The sequence below is a fragment of the Strix uralensis genome, chromosome 1, assembly GCF_047716275.1.
Source record: "Strix uralensis isolate ZFMK-TIS-50842 chromosome 1, bStrUra1, whole genome shotgun sequence".
NCBI classification, from domain to species: domain Eukaryota; kingdom Metazoa; phylum Chordata; class Aves; order Strigiformes; family Strigidae; genus Strix; species Strix uralensis.
Genome location: NC_133972.1, coordinates 152,039,967 through 152,061,003, shown reverse-complemented (window position 1 = coordinate 152,061,003; position 21,037 = coordinate 152,039,967).

Below are 21,037 nucleotides of genomic sequence, written 5' to 3'. Positions count from 1 at the left end.
TCTACAGTATGTTCCCAGGTCTTTTCCTTCTTCTGCCTGACCTCCTGATACCACTCTCTGGCTGCAGAAATCCTCCCTTTACTTAAAGCATTTCTCACCTGCCTGTGTGTGACCTGTGTTTTCATGGAGGTTCCTTGTTTTGGTTATTGGACCCCACAAGATGATTTTGACTGTGTCTTGCATTCAGCCAGGACAAAGGCTTGCTCTCATGCAACAAGTTCTCAGCCAACAGGCCTGCAAGCACAGGTCTTGTTTAGAGTCATGTTTACCTGAAAGCAGCAGGGATTGCTCATTTGTGTAGGAGGTGAGTTTGAGCTACCCACCTGCCTATGCTGGCAAAAATAGAGTTTTTTAGGCCTATTGTCCTTTTGTTTCTTATTCCCTCCTCTCCCCCATGCACTTCACAAGTTTCCTGACATCCTTCCCTGCATCCTTTCTCCAAAGACAGCATCTCACCGCACAGCTGCTCCTCGCAAGCATCTAGGGGCTCTTGAAGTACTCGCTCAGCTTGCACACTGTCCTCTTGGCCACCCACTCTCAAACCACCCTCCCCACCCATCACCCATTGCCCCAGTCCTCCCACCCTTCACATGTTCTCCTCCACCTCATCTCTGCTGGGCAGTTTACTTACTCTTCTTCTGTTTAGTAATCACTCATTTTGTTTTAAACCCCTCTGTAAACAGACTTCCCATTGCAGGGCACAGCATCGCAGGCTGAATACATTTTCACCTCCCATGAAACCATACTGAAAGCTCTACCCCTTTCCTCTCCGAATCAGTCACCAAGTCCCAGCTGTATATCCTCCACAAACATACCATCAGCACTCCTCCTCCGCCCCCAGGGAGACAGGCTGCCTAAACCAGGAATAATAATGCAAGAAAAGTAGGTCATCTGCTGTCTGAGAACATGAGATACAAAATTCAGCCACCAAGTGCTGGATGAGGAAAAATAAGAGAGTTAAATCAACTATCAAATCAAACTGATAAAGAAGTTTCCCTGAATTTTAATACAAAACACTTTTCTCTCCACTTGTCTCACAGTGCTGCTGGGAGTGCTGGCAGGCCTGAGCTGCCCACGGGTCTGCCTGCTGCGGGCAGCTCCAGCGGCTTCTGTAATCTGCTGACTGGACGCAGCAGCAAGGACTATATTGCTGATCCAGAGTTGAAGGCACATAATGATACTGCATGTTGCCATTTTTCGGCACTGTCAAATGTTTTTTTAAAAATACCATTTGCTGCTCTTTGCCTCTTAATTTTGCCGGGAAGCATTCTGTAGTACAACTTATTTTAAATGTGGCCAGAAGCCACTGAATTTTCCTATGCAGAAACAGGGACAGGAAAGGGGAGGGGATATGCCATACACAGAAATTACAGTCCTTTTATTCCAGCACCATCTCTCCTGTGTTGATACACCTCTGAGAAATGGAGAGAAACCATGAAATAGTCAGAAATGGAATAATCTGTTCACACAGATTGAGTCTTTCTAGTTGCCATTGCTTGGTGTGGCTTATGCCCTAAAGCTTGAAGCTTTATTGAGGTGCATGTGCAAAGAGCTGGCGAAAAATGTGCTGCCTTTGACAGGACTTCAATTTTACAACCAGGCAGAGCGAGTACCATGTCATTGTGTCTGGCCAAAGAGTCCCAATAATATTGAAAGATGTTATTATTAGCGAATCAGTGAGCACTTCGTTGCTGTTAGACTACTGCAAAGCTTCTGAAAAGCATTAAATGGGCTTTGGAGATGGATTTCCAGTGCTGGGTGATTGGTGTCTGCCTTTCCCAGCATGTTGCTCCCTGCCTGCTCTTTTCTGCTTTCTGCCCTTCTCTAGGCAGAGCAGGCACATTTCTAACCTCATCTTTGTGTCCCACTCATACTCCACAACTTTTTTTCTTTACAGTTCCCTCTGTGTTTTTCTAGTTTATGCCAGACCCATCTCCTTTTTGAAATGCACACTTTCTCCCTTTCATTGAGCTAAACCCTGAGGAATAAAGGAATATCTGATGTGATGGTGCAGTGTTGTAACAGCTGAGGAGACGTGAACAGTGTAAATGATCAAAGATGAAAGGGGAAGAGAAGCAGTTGGCCTTATTTTCATGCTTTCGTCAAGAATGTATATAGCATCTTTGACTTTGTATTTTCCTTGGGAATTGTGTAGAGAAATGTTGACAGCATGAATGAAGTTACAGTTGTTCTGTGCAAAGCAGGAGCCACATTAATGCTTCCTGCATGAAACATTTGGCTGGAAGGTTGGTGATTCACAATTCTTACATATTTTTTTTAATCCTAAAGAAAAGTAAGCACAAGGCATGCTCTAAGTAGAAACTGTCATAATGCAAGAATAATGCAATTCCCTGTGCCTTCAGAGATGGTCAATATGCTGTTCATTGTAGGTTGCCATAGAGATGCAATATTATTTTCTTAGCTCAGTGATGTGCACTGAATTCTAATACTTTTATAGGAGTGGCATAAGTTCAAACAAAGCTTTTCTTGCTCATCCTTCAAAGAAAAATTGAAATCAAGTGTTTGTCTAATGCACAGAGTCTTTCAATTTGACTAAAATGTGGTGACAGAATAACATTATTACATCTGTGCAACTGTGTTTAAATGTTCTCACACACGTTTTGACTTCATTTATGAAGGGTGCTGTTGCACAAAGGTGCACTGGCTTCACTAAAATGGGGAATTTTAGTGAAGGAGGAATTCAAGGAGGAATTCAATTCAAGGAGGGATGAGAGCTATGGAGAAAACAAACATGTAGCTTCCCAGACCAAAGGTGTTTGCGGTTCATTCCGCATGGACTGAGACTACATATGGCCAACCACTTTCCCAAAGCCCGCAGACAATATTCAGTTATCGATATGAGTCTCAGCACTCCTTATCAGTTGTCTTGGGTGCCATCTTTGAAACTGCTCCCTGAAATTGTGAGTTAGTGGAAATAAAACCTTCTGCTGCTGGAGCGGAGGGTCCAGAAGCAGCTACAGTGGTCTGGCTGGGGCCCTGTGGTGGCACGTACGACATGGCAGACACGGGACGAGGCTAAGATGCAAAACTCCAGCATGACTGCAAATGTCAAGCCCTCTACTACCACCTCAATAAATAAGGAAGGAAGGAAATGTTCATGGCTTGTTGTGGGTTAGATGTACTTCTGGTGACAAATCTGAACATGAGGAATGCGCAAAAAGCTCAGACTGCTGGAGGAGCATCTCTGCAGTCTGGTTTTGTTTGTTTGGTGGGGAAGATATGTTTTGTTTACTGAAATAAAGCACAGTGGCTAAACATTAAGAGACTATATATATCTGTTGCTGGAATTATGACTTACCCATCCTCTTGTCCCTTGTGGAAATGTTGCTCACAGAAGTTCTCCAGATTGTTTTGCACCACTGTTACAATGGTTACCTATGTCTGTAGCTGCTTGGGGCAGCAGACCTTGAGCTAAGCATTATTAAATATTGATATTTAACTTGTCAAGAGTGATTAGAAAAGGTACAAAATGAATTTTTAAATAACATTGAAGTCACTGTCAGAGCCTGAAATGCTGAAACGTTTCTTGGCAAGAAAAATCTGCACATCACTGAGCAACTCTGCCCGGAAAACCATCAGTTTGAGGTTGTTGGCCCATTTCTTATGTTTTCCAGGGTGGAGGATGTTGCAGGGAAGGGCGTGCTGGGCCTTCCCTCTGGGCGAATGGCTGGTGGGACTCCCCTCCCGGCAGCCTGTCACGTTGGCATTCAAGCACTCACGTGTCCATCCAGAGGTCAACTTGCTGTGCGGAGGCTGTGCCTGCTGCCCGGGCAGTGCCACACCACAGCGCCAGGACTGCTGCAGGGTAGGGAACCCTGATACCCATTCACCCTACCAGCATGCTCGCTCCCTCCTGCGCGTCCCAGGGACTTGAGGGACAGTTGATTAAGGTGAGGAGCCCAAGCCCACCCGCCCCATGCAGCTCACAACCACACACAAAACCTGCTCCTGCCCCTTGCTTAGGGGCAGCCCTGTCTGCCGGGGCAAGGGCATCACCTCTGTGAGGGATGATGTGCTGCTGGTGGAGAAGGCAGTTTCCAGAGGGGGCTGTGCCAGCACAGTAGTAAGACAAATTCTCCCCTTGGAACCTGTGAGGTGGTCAGCTGCTGGTGTCGCCGAATGACTAATGAGCCAGGGGAAGGCTGGTGCATGCTGATGTTTATAAGGCAACTAAACAACCTTAGCCTTCCTTGAAAGCCTGCGATGGCTGACTCGCTTAAGGGCAATGTTAAGGAATGACATTGCAGAGGGAGATGCTTTGGTGAACTCCAGGTTTATCATTTTAAAATGACATGCCCTGGCGAAGCACTAGCCACCATCTAAAATCCAGCTGTTAACTTTCCAGAAGGTGTTCACAAGAGAAATGTTTTTCAGTTTTTCAAGGCTAGCCTGTAACTTTTCCCTCCAGTTGCCACATTTCCTTGAGGAAGACCTGCTCGTGGCTGTTTCCAGGTGCCAGGGGATCTGCCAGCCCTCACTGCCAGTGCTGCCTTCTCTGTGGCTCTGAGCTGGCTCAGGAACAACTTGTTCTTGATCCAACGTAGGTAGCTCAAAGGACATGACATCTTCCACTGCTCCCTCCTCTGGGACTTGCACAATCTACCCCTGAGATTCCTCTGGGAACCCCACATGAGTGCCCTCACCCCCTACGTGGTCACCGGCTCAGCCTCTCGCCCCATGGTCTCCCACTGGCTCTGAGCTGCCGGGGATGGGGGATGCTGCAGCAGGAAGAGCCGTGGTGCTGTGCGGTGCTCCTCAAAGGATTCTGCGCTCGGCACTCCCTCATGGTGGGGGCATCCCCTGGGCACTTCTGGGAGTCCCAGGGTCCCTTATCATCAGTGTTCTGGTGTTTCAGGGAGTTTTGCTCTGTGCTCCTGTTCATGTGAGTGTTCAATGTGCCATACCAGTGTGCCTGATCTTCCCTTCCCTGCCACGTGGCCAGGCTGATGGTGCCCTGGGCTCTGGGTGCTGGGGCTAGTTGGGAGAACTACAGAAGGTTCAGCTGGGGATTACATTTTGGATGGAGTCTCTGCATTGCAGATAAAGATTTACCCCAAGTTAGTAAAGCATGTGCTCCCCTTCTGACCATTTTCAGAGCAATTCACAGACAGCTATTACTTCAGCAGAGTGCTGCCTCTTTCATTAGCAGCAGGTGTATTAGGACCCTTAACATGTGAGAGCTAAACACAGCCAGAATATGAAGGCAAAGCACCCTGCTGATGGGTATGTTGCCATATTGCATGATAGCGAGCAGGCTGAGGTATGTACTGCCCTGAGCCAAGCTTGCAAAGAGCCCTCAGTCCTTTCAGCCCCGCAGTAAAGCAGTACCTCCACATGCCAGTAACATCTGGGCAGGTGTCAGATCTGGAGTCCAGGGCCCATTCTTTGAATGCACTCTTAAACTCATGCTCTGTGCAGTTTTTATTGTGTTTAATTAGAGTAAGATAGTAAAGTTAGATACAACCCAGAGCAGCAGATTCGGGATTTCCTATATATGGCTAATTAATGCCTCTGCCATGGAGCTTGGTTCTCTGCATGATTTGTGAAGACTGGGAGTGTCCCACATCACACTGTGCCACAACCAGCTATTGCTGCAGCCTGGACATGGGCTTTAAGTGCTCTGCCCTGCTCTTATGTATCTCTGCAAAGTCACAGCTGCCATATGTGCTGGATGTCAAGTGAAGGTGACAATGACAGTGTTTGGAGGCATTTGTGTGAGACAGTGCAGGGTGCTGAGCTCTCAATTCCTCTGAAACTGAGCTTAAAATGCTCAGAATATTGCAGAATAGTTTTCTGATCTGAATAATTGATTTAATAAATATTTGGTAGTTTTTGATTTAATTTTGAATGACTGATCTTATCAGAACTGGACAATGCTGGCTGCTGTACAACTGCCCTGGTAAGAGCCAGGCCATTCCCTGCGGGCTGAAGATAGCCTGGCCAAAAAGAGGAGAAAATAAGTGTATTTGATTCAATGTCACAAAAACGTTTTGAGAATTATACCTCCCTCTCCTGCGTCCAAACCTAGTGCTTTCTTCCCCGAGTCAAACTTACTTTCTAACGGTTGAACAGACACAGTCCATGCCCTTATCTGAGGTCCAGAATAAACATATGATGTAAAGAAAACCTCTAGCCCGATCTGCAATGAAAAGTCAGTGGGGAAGTTGGGTTTGTTTTTAATATCTGGGTGTTCTTGGTCATGAGAGCATTATTTTACTGCATTAAAAATGCTGTAATTTGTTTAAGTATTTATATACCAGCTTACAATTCTCCTGGTATTTACTGCCAGGATCCTAAATGGTTAAAAGATAGGGCTTAGTCTAGACTGTAAGTGTAGATATGATAGTAGGCTTCCTGTTTCTTTAAAAAGCCTTAATTAGTATCAGCTCATTTGACTTCCTTTACAGATAATATCAGCCCACTACTTTTTTTACATAGGGAGTGAAATATTGGCAGTGCCTGGACACTAGTATTACTTCATATTGGATTGCAGAATTTGTTTACATTTTCTCTTGTGAAACCATCTGCTAAGAGGATTCTTGACCTTTTTTTGATAGTAATCTAATTCAGAAGGATGGAGCTTCACAAGTATGAAACCCCAAGGTGACAGTTGGCATGTCTTTGCTACAGGGAGTTAAATTCAATTGTACTCCAAGGGTTATTAAAAGGGTTATTAAAACTGAAGTATTTTAGGAATGCAAACTCAGGCTTACAAGCCCCACGTGATCTAGCAATATATTTTTCCTCTTTGCAATGCACGTTTGCAGAAGTCAGAGCTGTACTTTTCCCCCCTGGAGCCTGTGAAACATCCAGCAGCACATGACTGAGCACAAGGCGTGCTGTTTCTCAGGAGCTTTACTATGGAAAGAGGTACCCGATGAAGGACACCCCATGGGTAGGAGTGTTCATTCTTGGGTGCATCATCCCCACTGACCAATTTGATTTTATTTTTCAAATGACCCCTGCTTTGGGACTCTTCTTTCACTGTACTGAGTGCCCTTACTTCTTACTGTCTCTGTGGGCTTAGGGAAGACCTCAGTACCCTGCAGTGGGCTCTGAATGCCCAGAGCAGGTTTCTTCACTGGACGGTTCCATGGTGGATAGGTGTTATAAAGTGCATGTTAAAACCTGATGTCCATGCCAGGCGTTGGGGGCTGCAGCCTGCCCCTGCCTGCTGTGCAGTGGTGCTGCTGGCACCCTGACTGACAGAAGCTTAGGTCTGATTTTTTAAGCTGACTTAGCAGCATTCGCTTCAGTCTCCAGAGCGTGTCAATAAAATCAGTCAGGCCTTATATCTGACCTAAATCTGTATGACTGCAGCAGAACTGGTACCTGCTTGCATCAAATGAGGGCTTGCACTGCTGCATCCACCAGAAAGGTCCCAGATCAGCTGAGAAGCCCAAGCACTTGGCACTTTGGATGTTTGTGAATAGGATACAGATGGCTTAAATCCTGGCATGACTGAGACTTGGCACCTTGGCTGCAGAGCATACCTGACCTCCTGCTCTCCCAGTCTGTGTCCCTCTGTAAACCATTCCCCCCGGAGTCCTTGGGTCCCTGGGGTGTGCACCTGAACATGTCCACACTGACCCAGGAGTGCCCACGCTGGGTAGATGGGCATCTCTCCCACCTGAGGTTTTGTTGCTGTTCTTTGGGTGGGTGGCAGCTGCTTGCTGGTTAAGCCCAGTGGGGAAAATCAGATGAAGTTAAACACATCTGTCTTTTGCCAATGGGTTCGATGGGTAGAGCAATGACCCAGGGAACAGCAAGCCTGGGTTTTGTGTTCAGAAGTCTTAATAAGACAAAAAGCCTTGCCAGTAGGTAAGCAGGATAAGATCTCTGTAATTGCATTCCTCCTTGTAGATCCAGCCACACATATACCTCAAAACAAGAGTAACCTACCCCAGTCCTAGGGCAAAACTGACAACTTCATATCAGTAATCTCTGCGGCTGTTTAGAAACACACCTAAATGCTGACTTGACCTGTGGGTTCACAACCCAAACCAGAGAGCAGCATAGCTGGGACTATTTTGTGGTGTTAAAATTGCCTAATACTTTCCATTAAAGCATCACAGTTTCTCTTTCTTTTGACTTTGCCGATTTTCAACTGTTGGGGCCAAAATTTTGCATACCAGTTGTCTGGCTCCGGCTGAGAAAATCTGGAAAATTTCAGCCAAAAGGATGTGTTCATTTGCAGGGATGAAGTAACAGGAGCATTCAGGTGAACTGCCCATCTGAGAAACCCTGGAAGAGTTTTCGCTGAGTGTTCTCAGGTCCTGGGTCTGAGAGCAGGGGCTTCAACTCTGCCATTCCACTATGTGTCAGGGAGCAGCTTTCTGCCTGCCCCAGGACAAGGACTCAGATGAAGGCAAGTCCATGCACACACTCCCATTCCAGCAGCTGAAGCAACTGAGATTTCCCAAGTGTGGTGGACACATGCCTAACTGAGGCTGGACAGTGATCGAGTATGTGCTGCTCTGGGCGTCCCCAGTGCCCTGAAATGAAGGAGGAGAAGCTGCTTTTCCCTTCCCTTCACAGCCATGATGTAGCGCGGGAAGGAAGGCACCAATCCTGGAGGATGTGCAGGAGATGGCAAGCCGGGGGTCAGACCAGTGCACTGATTTTGCTTCCAGGACTGCCAGAAAAACTACTGCTCCTCGTTGTGTCCTTCCAACCCAGGGCAGCATGTGCTCTGCCCTTCAAAGGAGAAAACAGAAGATGCAGACACTGACCCGAGGAGCTACGCATCAAGCTCATGTCCTACTTAATCTTCACTCCTGTGCCTGCCTTCCCACTTCCCTGTATGCTGGGGGAGGTAGATAACTGCATTGACATGACAGAAAGGTGGCCAGAGAGCAATACAGGTAGCACCCAACCACCTTCATGCCTCCTTCTGTGCACCCATGTTGTGAACAGGCTGCCCCTTGTCCCTGCACCCGGTCTGCGGTAACTCTGCTTGACATGAGCGATTAGTCAGAGCAGTGCCAGGGGGGTGGAGGAGAGTAGGAGAGATGTATTTCCTAATACAGATTAAAAATACCATTATGAAAACAGACCAGAAAGTCTGCCAGCATGGACAGTAGTTTAGCAACAAGCTTTTTTTTTGTTGTTTCTTTTTTTCTTTCCCGTTTCCCTGTGACTATCCTGTGCAATCCTGTGTGGTCGATTTTGGAAAACTTCGGTACTTCGTCCAGCCAGAAACAAATGCAGATATGGCTATGGCAGTTACGGGCTGTCATCAAGGGGCCGGGGGCCAACCCAAATGCCCACTACCAGAAAATGGCAAAGATGCAGATTGTGTCAGAGGCTACTGAGAAGATGTAGCACTGAAAACCAATGTCTTCTTTCTCTGCATAGACACACGCAGCCCTGAATGTGCTACTGATTTCTCCTACTGTACATAAGGGCGCTGAATATTGCATTAAACCTGGCTGGGGAAAAAACAGGCCTTTTTTCCCCAGAAGGGATCAATAAAGTGCCCGAGGGCTTGTTCTCAAGGCAGTGTATGTTCTTGCCTTCCTCTCTGTTTCTTTTTGATCGCTTGTCAGCTTCTTAGGCTGTGCCCTCAGTCCAGCCTTGCTCATTCACGTGTTCCTATTTTATCAAATTACTTTATTACCAGCAGTGAGGAAGTGCAATAGCCTCTTTTCTACCTGCTGCTAATAGTGAATACCAGAGAACAGATTGTGTGTATCTGCAGCCAGCAAAAGGGAAGAAGAAGGTAACAAGTGCTGTTGCATGGAGAATGTAGATTGCTCGCAACATTCTCTAAAGCTGTATGGTAAATTACAGATTACACTGTGTAGGTAAGAGCAGGTAGGAAGGGATTCCTGCTGGAAAGACTATATTTAGGTGAAATAAGTTATATTAATTAAAACACTCTTTTTTTTCTTTTTTTTTTTTATTTTGTTGCTTATACTTTCTAACTTTTTCTACTCCTGCAGAGTGCCTCTCTGACATAGATGACTTTCCTGATCAATTCATTCTTTTCAGAGAGATCCTGGAGGTTTCCTGGTACAATCCTGACATTTATTCTAGTGCTGACCACACTTTAGAGCTGAGGCATCGCCCCCCCACATCCCACTGTAACACCCACCTGCCTCAGGGCTCCCCCTCACTTGCTCCTTGCACCATCGTGATCCTCAGCTTTGGGTACAAAAGCTGTTAGGGGATGGTAAAAAAGAAACTCATCAATTCCTTGATTATGCTTTAATAGCAGTGCCGATCACTAGAACTGAAATCACTTTCCAAACACAATTTAGCTGCTGTGTATTGACCATGCTGTTGGTGGACCAGTGGAGTGTCAAGCCAACCCTGGAACTGAAGTGATCATAGCAACTTTTGCTTTTAATCAGTTTCTAAATTGTTTCACTTTTGGGTCTCAGGGCCCTGTTCTCAGCCTGGCTGTGCTATTAACAGTGCCTGCCCAGAGCTGGAGGAGGTTTCAATCACCACCATGTTAGCATAACGACAAAAATGCTGAGGACATGCAAAGTAATAAACCCAGCCAGTGCAGCTCCTTCCCTGGGACTTTCTCCTCTCCTTCCGCCTCTGCCCTGCTCTTCTCCACCATTGCTCCTGTGGTGGCCAAACCCTGCAGCCAAGGTGTCCCTGCTCTTCCCCCAGTGCCTTCTTAGAGGTAACCTCACATCCCCAGTGTGCTCGACACGCTGCTGGGTCACCGCAGAAGTTGCAGCTCAGGGTCAAGGTGTGACTGAAGCTCCTTTGAAACTGCCCACAGAGACCTGCTCCCTCTGTGCCCATCTCAGCACTGCCTTATTGGGATTGACAAAATCCAGCTCCTCTAGTGAGCTTTCCTTGCGGATGGGGCCTTTTCTGTTAGTAGCCGATGACTGGAAGAGCTAACTAACACATCTGGAGCTCTGCTGCCTTCCCAACTCAGGTCACAGGCTTTTTACACTGCTCTCTTTTTACCCCAGAGACATTTTACAAGTCTCATAGCTTGGGAAGTTTGACACTGCGCTGGTCAAAGTTTTATGGTCAGGGAGCTGGAATAGGTACTTCTGCCACCAGTAGGATTGTAAGTCTTTCTGGAAGCACATTAAAGACAAGGGTTGGCTAGGTGAAATCTCCAGGTCTTAAAAAGGTGTAAGAGACAAGTCCTGGTGGGATTTTCCAGTGATCCTTTGTAAGAAGTCTTACTCAGTGCACCCCAGCGCTCGTGTTGGCAGAGGCAACACCCTTGGGGTGACCAAGGGACAAAGTATAGAGGAAGGGTAACCTGTGGTGTGATGTAAACGAGCAGACAAATGTAAATGAGCAGACAAAGGGGAAGATGACCTTTTGGTTTTGTTCTTCCAGCTGCCTGCAGTGAGTACCTTTCATTTCCATCTTATGGACTGCTCACTTCTATCTGAAAAGAAATTGAAAGCATGTAATTGAAGAGCTGTTTGCTAGCTAGGTGAAGTCTTTATGCTTGTCATCTCAGAAGAAATAACTCAGGTTTAAAAACTAAATCTGAAATGCTCTGGGACAAAATATATTCTCAAAAAACATATATTCTTTTAGAAACCATTTTTTTATAACACGGAGTTGAAAATAATTTAGATGATGGTCTGATTTGTGGGTGACAGTGAGAATTTGCAGCTGTAGGAATTAAATCCCGCAGACCAAAAATGACACTTGCAAAAAACCTAATCTGGAGCAAGGATGTATATAAGGAGGCCAAATAAAGGCTGGATGAAAATCAGATTTCATGTTTGATGACATCTTGAGGCTTCTATCTTTTTCAGGAGAGAAGAGACTAATGAGTGCAATAGTAACCGGTAGCTGTCTCCTGGTCATTTTAAAATATTGTCAAGCTCTGAAGCTCTTAAATGAGATTTATTACATCTGCCAGAGTAACATACAGTGGATCCTCTGCTGAAGCTTTACATGTCTGTGCCCTTCAGTGGAATATTTCTTTAGTTATATGGTCATCAAATTGTTACCCAGTCAAAAGCAAACACTCTAAACTAGCTTAGCTATTGTTGAGACATTTATCTGAAAACATGTAATTTATCAGTTAGGGTATATTTTGTTTTGGGCGATTTAGCATGTACAATATGGTTCCTGATTCAGCAGGAAGATCAGTATCAGGATCTCATTTTGGAAAACAGATCGGGTGAAGCAGTAGTCTTCATTTTTAAGCAGAAATTGCAAATGTAGTAGAGGTTAATGTGACCAAGTACTGGATGCTGCTCTAAAATTAAAGAATTTGGGCTAAAGATCTATCTCTTCAGAGCTTTGGTATACATCAAGAGAATTATGTTGTTGGTTCAAGACTTGCCAAATACTTCTCAGACAAATGTTCAAATCCTCAAGGGCCCTGTTAAACTCTCATAACTTCAAACACTGAAACTGCATATTACAGAGTTGAAGGTGCCTTCAATCTGATGGGCATCAGCTCTCTGGCTTCCTTTGATCTAAAAATAGCCTGGCTGGGGTCCCCAGCACCCATCACAGTGCTGCTGCACGTCCCTTCAGCAGCTCTTTCTGGGAGGAGGAAGATACACAGCAGTGCTGGGGGAGAAGGCACCCCTCTTCCCGTCTAGCAAGCAGACAACACCAACTTGCAGTTCAGCTCTTCTCCCCTCCATGGGGAAACCCAGCACTGGGTTTAGGTCACATCAGTACTTCATGTCAGAAGGTACTTTTTCTGGTATTGCAAGATCCCAGCTGTGCATCGTGAACGGTCACTTCCTAAAAGAGGCCTAGGGTTGGAACAGAAACATAGAAAGTCTTCTGAAATTATTTTCTGATATGAATAGATAGGGCTGAGGACAATCCTTCTCACCAGGAGGGTCCCTGAGCATCCCCTATGGGAGTCCCCAAGTTGCAGCCAGGCAGTGCAACCACTGGCAGCAGGTCCCCTAGACATCGCTCTGTCCTCTTCTGGGACATGGGGAATAAGAACAAGCAGAAGGTAACACAGGATATGAGAAATACTTTTCATGAATGCCTGGAGTCAGAGGAAGGTCTCCCACTGTATTTCAGCTCCATGCCATTAGGAACCCAGCATGTGGAACCTGCAGCATTTGCCAAGTAATGTAGATATTGATTTATGAGAAAGACAGATTCTGGGCTAGGCTGGATTTAACTTTGTGCTGAAACCTTGCTCCATTGATTTATTTTTGCAAGCTAAAAAAATATCAAAGAACTTCCTCAATTATTTTTTTGGTTATTACATGTTTTGTGACAGATCCATTGGTCCCAGTAACAAACCAGGTCACAGATCCTGTAACTTCACAGCAGCTGGTCTTCAAGCCCTGCATTTTTTTCCTGTAAGTGAAATACCTGAATTGTTTTCCCCTATATGTTATGCTCTAACAAGGAGATTTCCATGGCCATCCTGTGGATGGCTTTTTTTTAACACATCTGATTTTGTTCTCAGATCACTGTTAAAATTGTAGATGATGATGGATGTTTGCATTAAAGCAATTTGCAAAGAACACCAGCCTGGCTATGAGTCGGCATGTGGGTGCCAGGACATTTATTTCTGATACTATCGTGTCGTGTGAGACTGGTGCTTGTGACTGTATTTTCCAGCATCTGTGAATGTTGTTTTCCTTGACATCTTCAGTAAGTGGACCAGAACATTGCATAGACTTAGGGAGAAGAAATCTGTACGAAGTAATTTTCCTCCAGCACTGCTGCAGAAGGATCCTTCCACCTTTTGTCAGCTTCACTGAAAGCACTGACAAGAGAGAACTTAATTATTGTTCCTTAGATGGCAGCTGTTAATGCTGAAATTAAAAAAAAAAAAGGATAAATAACTGTTATATTTGCTAACGATGCATAAAAGTTAAGGCAGCAACCCATTTTGGTATGCGTGACCTTAGTTGAATGGCATAGTACAGCACCAGTGCTCTTTCCTCTATTTCATCCCCGTGAAGCCCTCGAGGGTATTTTCTTCAACCTTTTGGTAACTTAAAATGCCACTAATATTTTTTCCTCTAGTCAAGTGTGTCCTTTTTACTTCTGTCAATATTTCTGACAAGACACATACGTAAGCAGGTAAATTTGCTTCATGTATTTCTGCTATGCATTTCAGCCCTGATAGATGCTTGACAGTTGCGTATGTGTGGGAGTACGATCTCCTGGTCCCCGTGCTAAATATGAGGCTGACACCATGTCTCAGTCACATCCAAACAGTCGATCTTGGAACCAGGATGCTTTCCTGTTGAGATGTTTATACTGGTGCTCATCATTATGGTATGCTAAGTGCTCATTTTCAATAAAATTTATTTCAATATCACAACTTTGTTTATGATACAATGCTTGGAACAGATAACCAGATTTTTTCAATTTTTTTTTTTTTGTGATATGTTTAGGTTTCCCCAGTTTATTAAATACATTAATTGCAGTTGATGTCATTGAATCATCCTTGCTCTTAAGCTTTGTTTGTCTTTTAAAACGAACAAACACATCTTCAAGCATTAGCTAAACGTGAAACCTTTTGCCCTAAAGAGTGAGCATCACAAATTAGGATTAAATAGAACCAGAGTTCTACAACAAAAACTGTTAAGCGACATAAATATCGTTAATGCCATATACTACCTGCTTTTGTCTCAGGTCTCTAATAACGCAGAGAAGTTTTGTGCTGCTGGGGCTGCCTGGCCAGGGCCAGCCATGTTCCTGTGCCCAACCCTCCTGGCAGAGCTGAATCTGTGTCGCGTCAGTAAGTCGCCTGCTCTGCAGCATCTGGGAGGCAGTAGGCCTACAGGACCCATTTGCACTTTGAATTAAAAAGCCGCAACCTGCTCTGCCCCATGTGAACACCCATAGCGGGAGCAGGCTCCTGCATGATCCACCAGCGTGCAGATCCCACTGAGCAGGGTGCCTAAGGACTGGCCTCTTGTGAATGTTATTTAACCAGTTTATTGCATTCAGAGGGATATAAGAGTCTTGACAGGAGAGATGTGAGACCCCTCATCACTTCTGTGTGACTTGTTGCAGTAGCAAAGAGCTGCAGCAGTTATCTTCAGGCTGAGATGATTGACTAGAAGTGATTTTTCACCAGGTAACATTTGCAATAATTACATAGTGCTTTGCTTGCTCGGGAGGAAATAATCAGCACGACCTTCAAAAGGCTCTGCGGAAAGCGTCTCTTGTAAAAACAATTATTTGAACCTCCTACTACGACTGCTCCCAGTACAGCTAGGAAATGAGGGGAGTGTACTGTGCGTACGGTAACTGCTGCTGGCTGCTGAAGAGACAAGCAGAGCCAGGTGGGAGAAGTGGTAAACTCAAGGGAAATCAGATTTCCTTCTGAAATCCTGCATATTCTCAACATCTGCTTCTCTCTGCCAAGTTGCAGGTGGTGGAAAAATCAAAACAAGTGGCTGGGGGATCAGATCTACTGCACAAGCTGGAGCAAGGCTGTGGGTCTGACCCACCCTGCTCCAGCCTCTGGAAAAGTCTTCTGCATGCCACCTTATGCTGGATTTTACAGCATCATGTGAGACCTCATACATTTTCTGCCCCGAGGACTGGACTTTCCCAATGCTCCCCTCATGTTGTGGCCCTGACAAACAACTCGCTTGCACCACTGTAAAACTGGGGAGATTTCTGGGGAGCTTGGTGTGGGCGATTAGTGTGGGGCCAGCATCTCCCATCATGTTACATGGGACACAGCCTGGTCACTTGCGTGCAGCATCCCCACTCCAGCCTGCAGTAACTTGTTGGACCCACTGTGGGTTTTCTCCCTTCTTCCACACCAGTGACCCTGAGGGGTGTTTTACTCCCTGGGTCACATGGGGCAGCTGAGGTTTCCAGCAGGTGGAGGGGTTGGGGTGGATAGAGAACTCCTGAAGGTCCCCTTCAGCCTCACCGTGCAACGCAGGAGCCTCCTGCCACCCCTGCGGGTGGCTGGTGTGCAGGGCACGGGCTGCGCTGCTCCAGCCCTCAAATGCAGTGTGTAGTAGGCCTCTTCCTACCACTGTGCCCTCCCAATGCGGGGCCAGTAGGGCCATCACCACAGCTTGAATAGGTCAACCATTGGTTTCCGTATCACAACATTACTTCCCTGCACTTTGGTGCAGCATTGAAACCTTTGCCTCGAAAGACAATTGCTATGCAACTGCTTTCCTATAGCTGCCTGCCATGAGGGCTCTGCTTTTGGAACCCTGGCCATGAAGCATTGCTCCATCAGAGCTACAGACCCAGGATGAAGCTCCAGGTAGGTTCATATCCTCTCCCTGTGCTTGTGGTGGTCCTGGCTGAAAACCAAGCATGGGTTGTCTGTTGGGGTGCCAGTCTTCTGGGTCACTTGGTTGGGATTTCAATAGGGTGTTAGTTGCCTAAACACCCTGCCATGAGAGAAAAAGTCCTAGATGGCTTTTAATCCTGTCCACTTATCCTGACTGCTATCCCCATGTCTGCCATGAAAAGCATCCCCACTCTGGGTGTCTCTCTCCTGTAACACCTGCCTATGCACAGAGATGTTGGTCTGCAAGTGCTGGGTCCAAAGAGACCAGCTTCAAACCCAGCAAAGCAGCAGCGTATGCCAGTCCAGGTTTCAATTTTCTGAACTCAGACCTTTCTTAAATAGGGTAACACCATCCAAAAATAGCAGCCTATGGCTAACTGATTTATTGAACTGCATAACAGAAACAGCTAGCAACAAAGTTACCCAATATAAATAATTTTTATGACATCCCCACACCCACCTTCTTGCTGTCAAGCTGAGATCAGCCTCGAATATTTAAAATTGGATTTTTTTCAGTGAAATTATAGTTATTCTCCTTTATTTTAAAAAAAAATCTGAACAGACTTTAAATAAACAAATACATAAATAATCATTCTCAAGATGAGAGAAAGCTGGGAAAATGACTCATTTTGAGTGATCCTAAAAAGGAAGCTAGAAATTTTGTCTCCTGTTCCAGCCAGTAAAACATGCTGTCTCATCAGAGAAAGTTATTTAGCTTTTTGTTTGAAAGGCTAGACACATTATGTGATCATGGCACCAGGGCAGCCTGCTGCTGGTCCAGGCCCTCCCTGGCCCCCTGGGACAGGTCCCAGCCTCTGCTTCCTAGAGGAGGTGCCAAGAAGGCAGCCCATGGGGCAGCGCTCGACAGGGAGGGGACATTGTTTTGGTTTGTCAGCTGTCTGAAAGAAAGCAGCTTTGGGCCTCCCCTGGGCTTGACACGTGCTGTGGAAAATCCTGGTGCTGGTGCAGGGCTGTGCAACGCAGCAGGAGCTGCCACCAGGTCGCTGAGCCGCACCAGCACCTCGTTTTGCCAAATCCAGCCACGTCACCAAGTCATCATGGCTAAGGGCAGCTGAGTGGTGCCGGGTTAGAGATTTGGCCCAGGCATCGCATTATTTCTGCAGCACCCATCCCCAGAGTCACCTTTCCCATCAGTAGGGCTGCTGGCTGTGGGAGAGCCAGCCATGTGGGTTGGGGGTTATAGCCACATTTCTGGCTCGTCTTGTCTTCTCGGCAACACCGGGACAAAGTCCTGTGCAGTGCTGGAGGTTTTTCTATTTGCTTAGCTCTTTAGAGGACACTGGCTGTGTTTGCTTATAGATACCCCGTGCAAAAGTTGGCTGCACTCCAGCGGGAGTCCCCATGTTGAGCCCAGGATGAGCCCTCTCTGTTGCCCAGGAAATCCCCCCCCCTTCCTCAGGACTGGGCAGGCTTTATTCTACTTTAGGCTCTGATTCAGTGAAGAGACCCCAAGGGCCAGAAGAGTGGCTTTTACCTGCCCTGCAGGTAATGAAAAGCCCATGTTGGTGCCCCCTTGATGTCCAGCGTCCCTGTTAATAAAACTATTGCGCATTCTTTTCCCAGGAGCACACCCTTGTAAAGTGACGGACAAGGTCTGCAAGGATGCCAATGCTTGGAGGTAAACTCCCCGCATCTTCTGAACTGGAGCCCAACCATCTGCTGTATAACTGTGGATTGGTCAGAAAACTGTTGGTGACTCAGTAGAGGAAGCCAAGGCATGGGCGGTCTATTTTTAGCTATCAGTAAATGTACTAAAGTGGCTTACTGCTGAGTTGAAGAAAGGACGGACAATCCCTGCTTGCCCTATTTAGGGAATAAATGTGAAATACTTGCATCCATTTCTAGAGTCTGAATTATAGGTGCTGCTGGGGAGCTGATGGAGGTGGATGCTGGGAAGGAGAAATCTCTGGCCATCCCGCTGCACGGCTCAGGACAGGCTTTGCTTTGTTGCTGCAGCAACAATCCAAAAGCCAACCGGCATGTTTGCAGAAAGAAAAGCAGAGGAAGAATGTGGGCACTCACCTGGAAGTGTGCTGCAGCTACCTAGCAGTGCTCAAGTCTGTTCAGCCCTTCTTGATAAGTGATGGGTAGCAATGAGCCCAAGGGGACAGTTATGCTTTTGTTTTACAAAGGGGAGAAGTAAGAAAGAAAATTATAAAACAAATTTTATATGTTTACATATATATCAAATAAAATATAATAAACATATATAAAATAATTATACTGTATATATGTAAGAAAGCTTCTGTTTGTCTTTTATCAGAATACGAGAAGATATTCCAAGAGACTAAAAGTTTGTAGATCTGCAGCCGACAAAGACATTTTACTCATCCAGCAAAGAATTAGCCTGCAGATACAGCAAACATCAAGTGTAGTAAGGTTGCAAGAAGGATAAGGCATTAATGTGTATGAAAGGACACACACGGAGTAAATTTTAACAAATCCCATTTCTGTCTGAAATATCTTCTGTTACTGTCATCAGTAACTCCAACTGATTGAAAAAGAGAAGAAAAAATTCACTTTTCTTTATATGATGCCTTGCCTGTGCCACATTAGCACAGTTCCTTCTTTGGTCTTTGTTTTCAAGGCTTCCACACAACAGAAGACTGAGAAGCCTTTCAGATGGGGTAAGAGCTGATATCCCAGGGGGACGATGTTGGCAGGGATGAAGTGCCATCCCCACAACTGCCATAAAGCTGCTTTGGGAAATGGTCTGTGCAGGGCCATTGCCGGGGTAAGATGGTGAGGGAGTGACTGGACCAGTATGGGAAATGAGCCAAACGTTAAGGAGGGCAGCAAATGAGTCTCGGTAGAGCACTGGCCCAAGGGTGGCTGGGGCTGGACTGAGATCTTCCTTCATAAGGAGTTTGCCTGATGGGAGCTGGGGCAGAAACTGGGCAAGACACTTGGGATTTGGTCTATGGATTGTTGCTGCCATCGCATCTGTTCTGTAAAAAGAGACTAAGAAAGCCTATTCCACCTCCATCTGTCAGTGGCAGTGGGAAAGGCTGCTCTGCCGCAGGCATTGCTGCTCCTTAAAAGCTTCCAAATGCTCCTCCGCTAAAATGTTGTTGAGGTTTATTTCCTTGTGGTGGCTGTGGTCACAGAGTGGTGTGATGGGCTCATGGTGGTAGGAGGCAGAGCATCTGTACTGAAATGACTTCAGAACTGTAAAATGATTCAATACACATAAAAAAAAAATCTGGTGGAGAATAGAAAGGAGGAACAACCCCTAAAATGGAAAAGGAAGATGATAAACAACCTCTTGGGTTTTACTCATTATTTTCTAAGCGTTAGCAGTGAGTAATGAAGGACTAGGGGTATCTGTGCAGTGATCAATATTCTAGGAGGGGTGTAAACAAAAAAATTGATTTTCTTTTTGGCACTGTTATGTGCTGGAGCTTTAGGGATGACCTGTTGGCTCACCAAGACTATTCACACACAGTCACTTGCAAATCAGTCTCTTATGGCTTTGCCTAGCAGGTACTTGTGACCCACCCCAACAGCATCCTTGCAGGCACTGAAGCGATGGGTAAAGAGCTCGGTGCTGCCACCCTGCCTGCACCTGAAGCAGTGTCTGAAGTCAGTGCTGGAGGCAGCGAGGCTGAATCAGCCACTTCCCACCCCATGCCACTCTTCTGGGACTTGCAATGCTGACATTCAGCCTGGCATCCAATCAGTCCTCATCCTCACCTGTCTTCCTCTCATCACCTGAGTGGCTGGAAGAACAGGGCTTATTTGTCTGCTCCAGCAGACGAAGACACAGGAGCTATGGAGAAAAAACAATTTGTGTTTTCCTTATTCTATTACTGGTGTAAATGTTGGTGAGAAACTCTGCATGGGAGGCATTACAGTCTAAATGGGTTTGGTGGCTGAATCATCCAACAATAATCACTTTGAATTGCTAGGCCAGGATGAGAGCCACACCTCTAGGAGCACTTCTTAATAAAAAAATCAGTATTAAAGTTAATATTCTTAAGTTTTCCCTGCAGAGAGTCTGTCTAGAATTACATTTCCCCATGGCCGGCCTTTAATCCCACATGTTCCTCACAGAGACCTGCAGCTCCTGCTCACTCTGCATTTCCAAAGCACCAGCCCAAAATTGGTGAAGTGAGGCACCAGCACTAAGGAATCTCGTGCTGCTGCAAAACCCTGTATTTATAAAGCACTGATTCCTTCTTTCCAAAAACAACCTTGCCATTGCTTTCTCTCTGTGGCTGTAGAAGACACTATGCTGGATGTGAGCTGCTGTGCTGAGCCTGGTGCTCCTCACTGTGAGCAGCTGGAGGTGGCAGTGCTGATGCCAGCTCGCAGTGCTCAAGAGCCGTGACTGTCTTGGTGGCATCGCTCCCTTCCCTCCTGCGCCTTTGGGGCATTTAGTTCTAAAAGTGTACGAGGTTGCTCTGTAGCAGACTCTTATTGATGTTTCCCAGGTGGCTACCCAAAACAGGATCGTTTGAATGGCTGCATTTTTAGGGGCTGATTTCAATCCTCGGCTCTGACTGCCTATACTCTTTACTCCTTGATGGATGCTGAATTAGAAATTATTTCCTTTTCATTTTTCATTGGAAGAAAATGAACATTGGTAAGAGCAGCTATTCTGGTCAGTGGAGATGGGGGAGGTGCTCTTCTCCCACTACTGCATCTCTCCTGGCTTCACTCCAGTTTCCATCTGTGCAAAATCAGAGAGAGGACTGTGAAACACTCCAGCACGCAGTGGTGGAAATGTCATCCTCTCTGGGGCTTCAGGGACTTTGGATGGAAATCTCGGATTATTCCAGTACT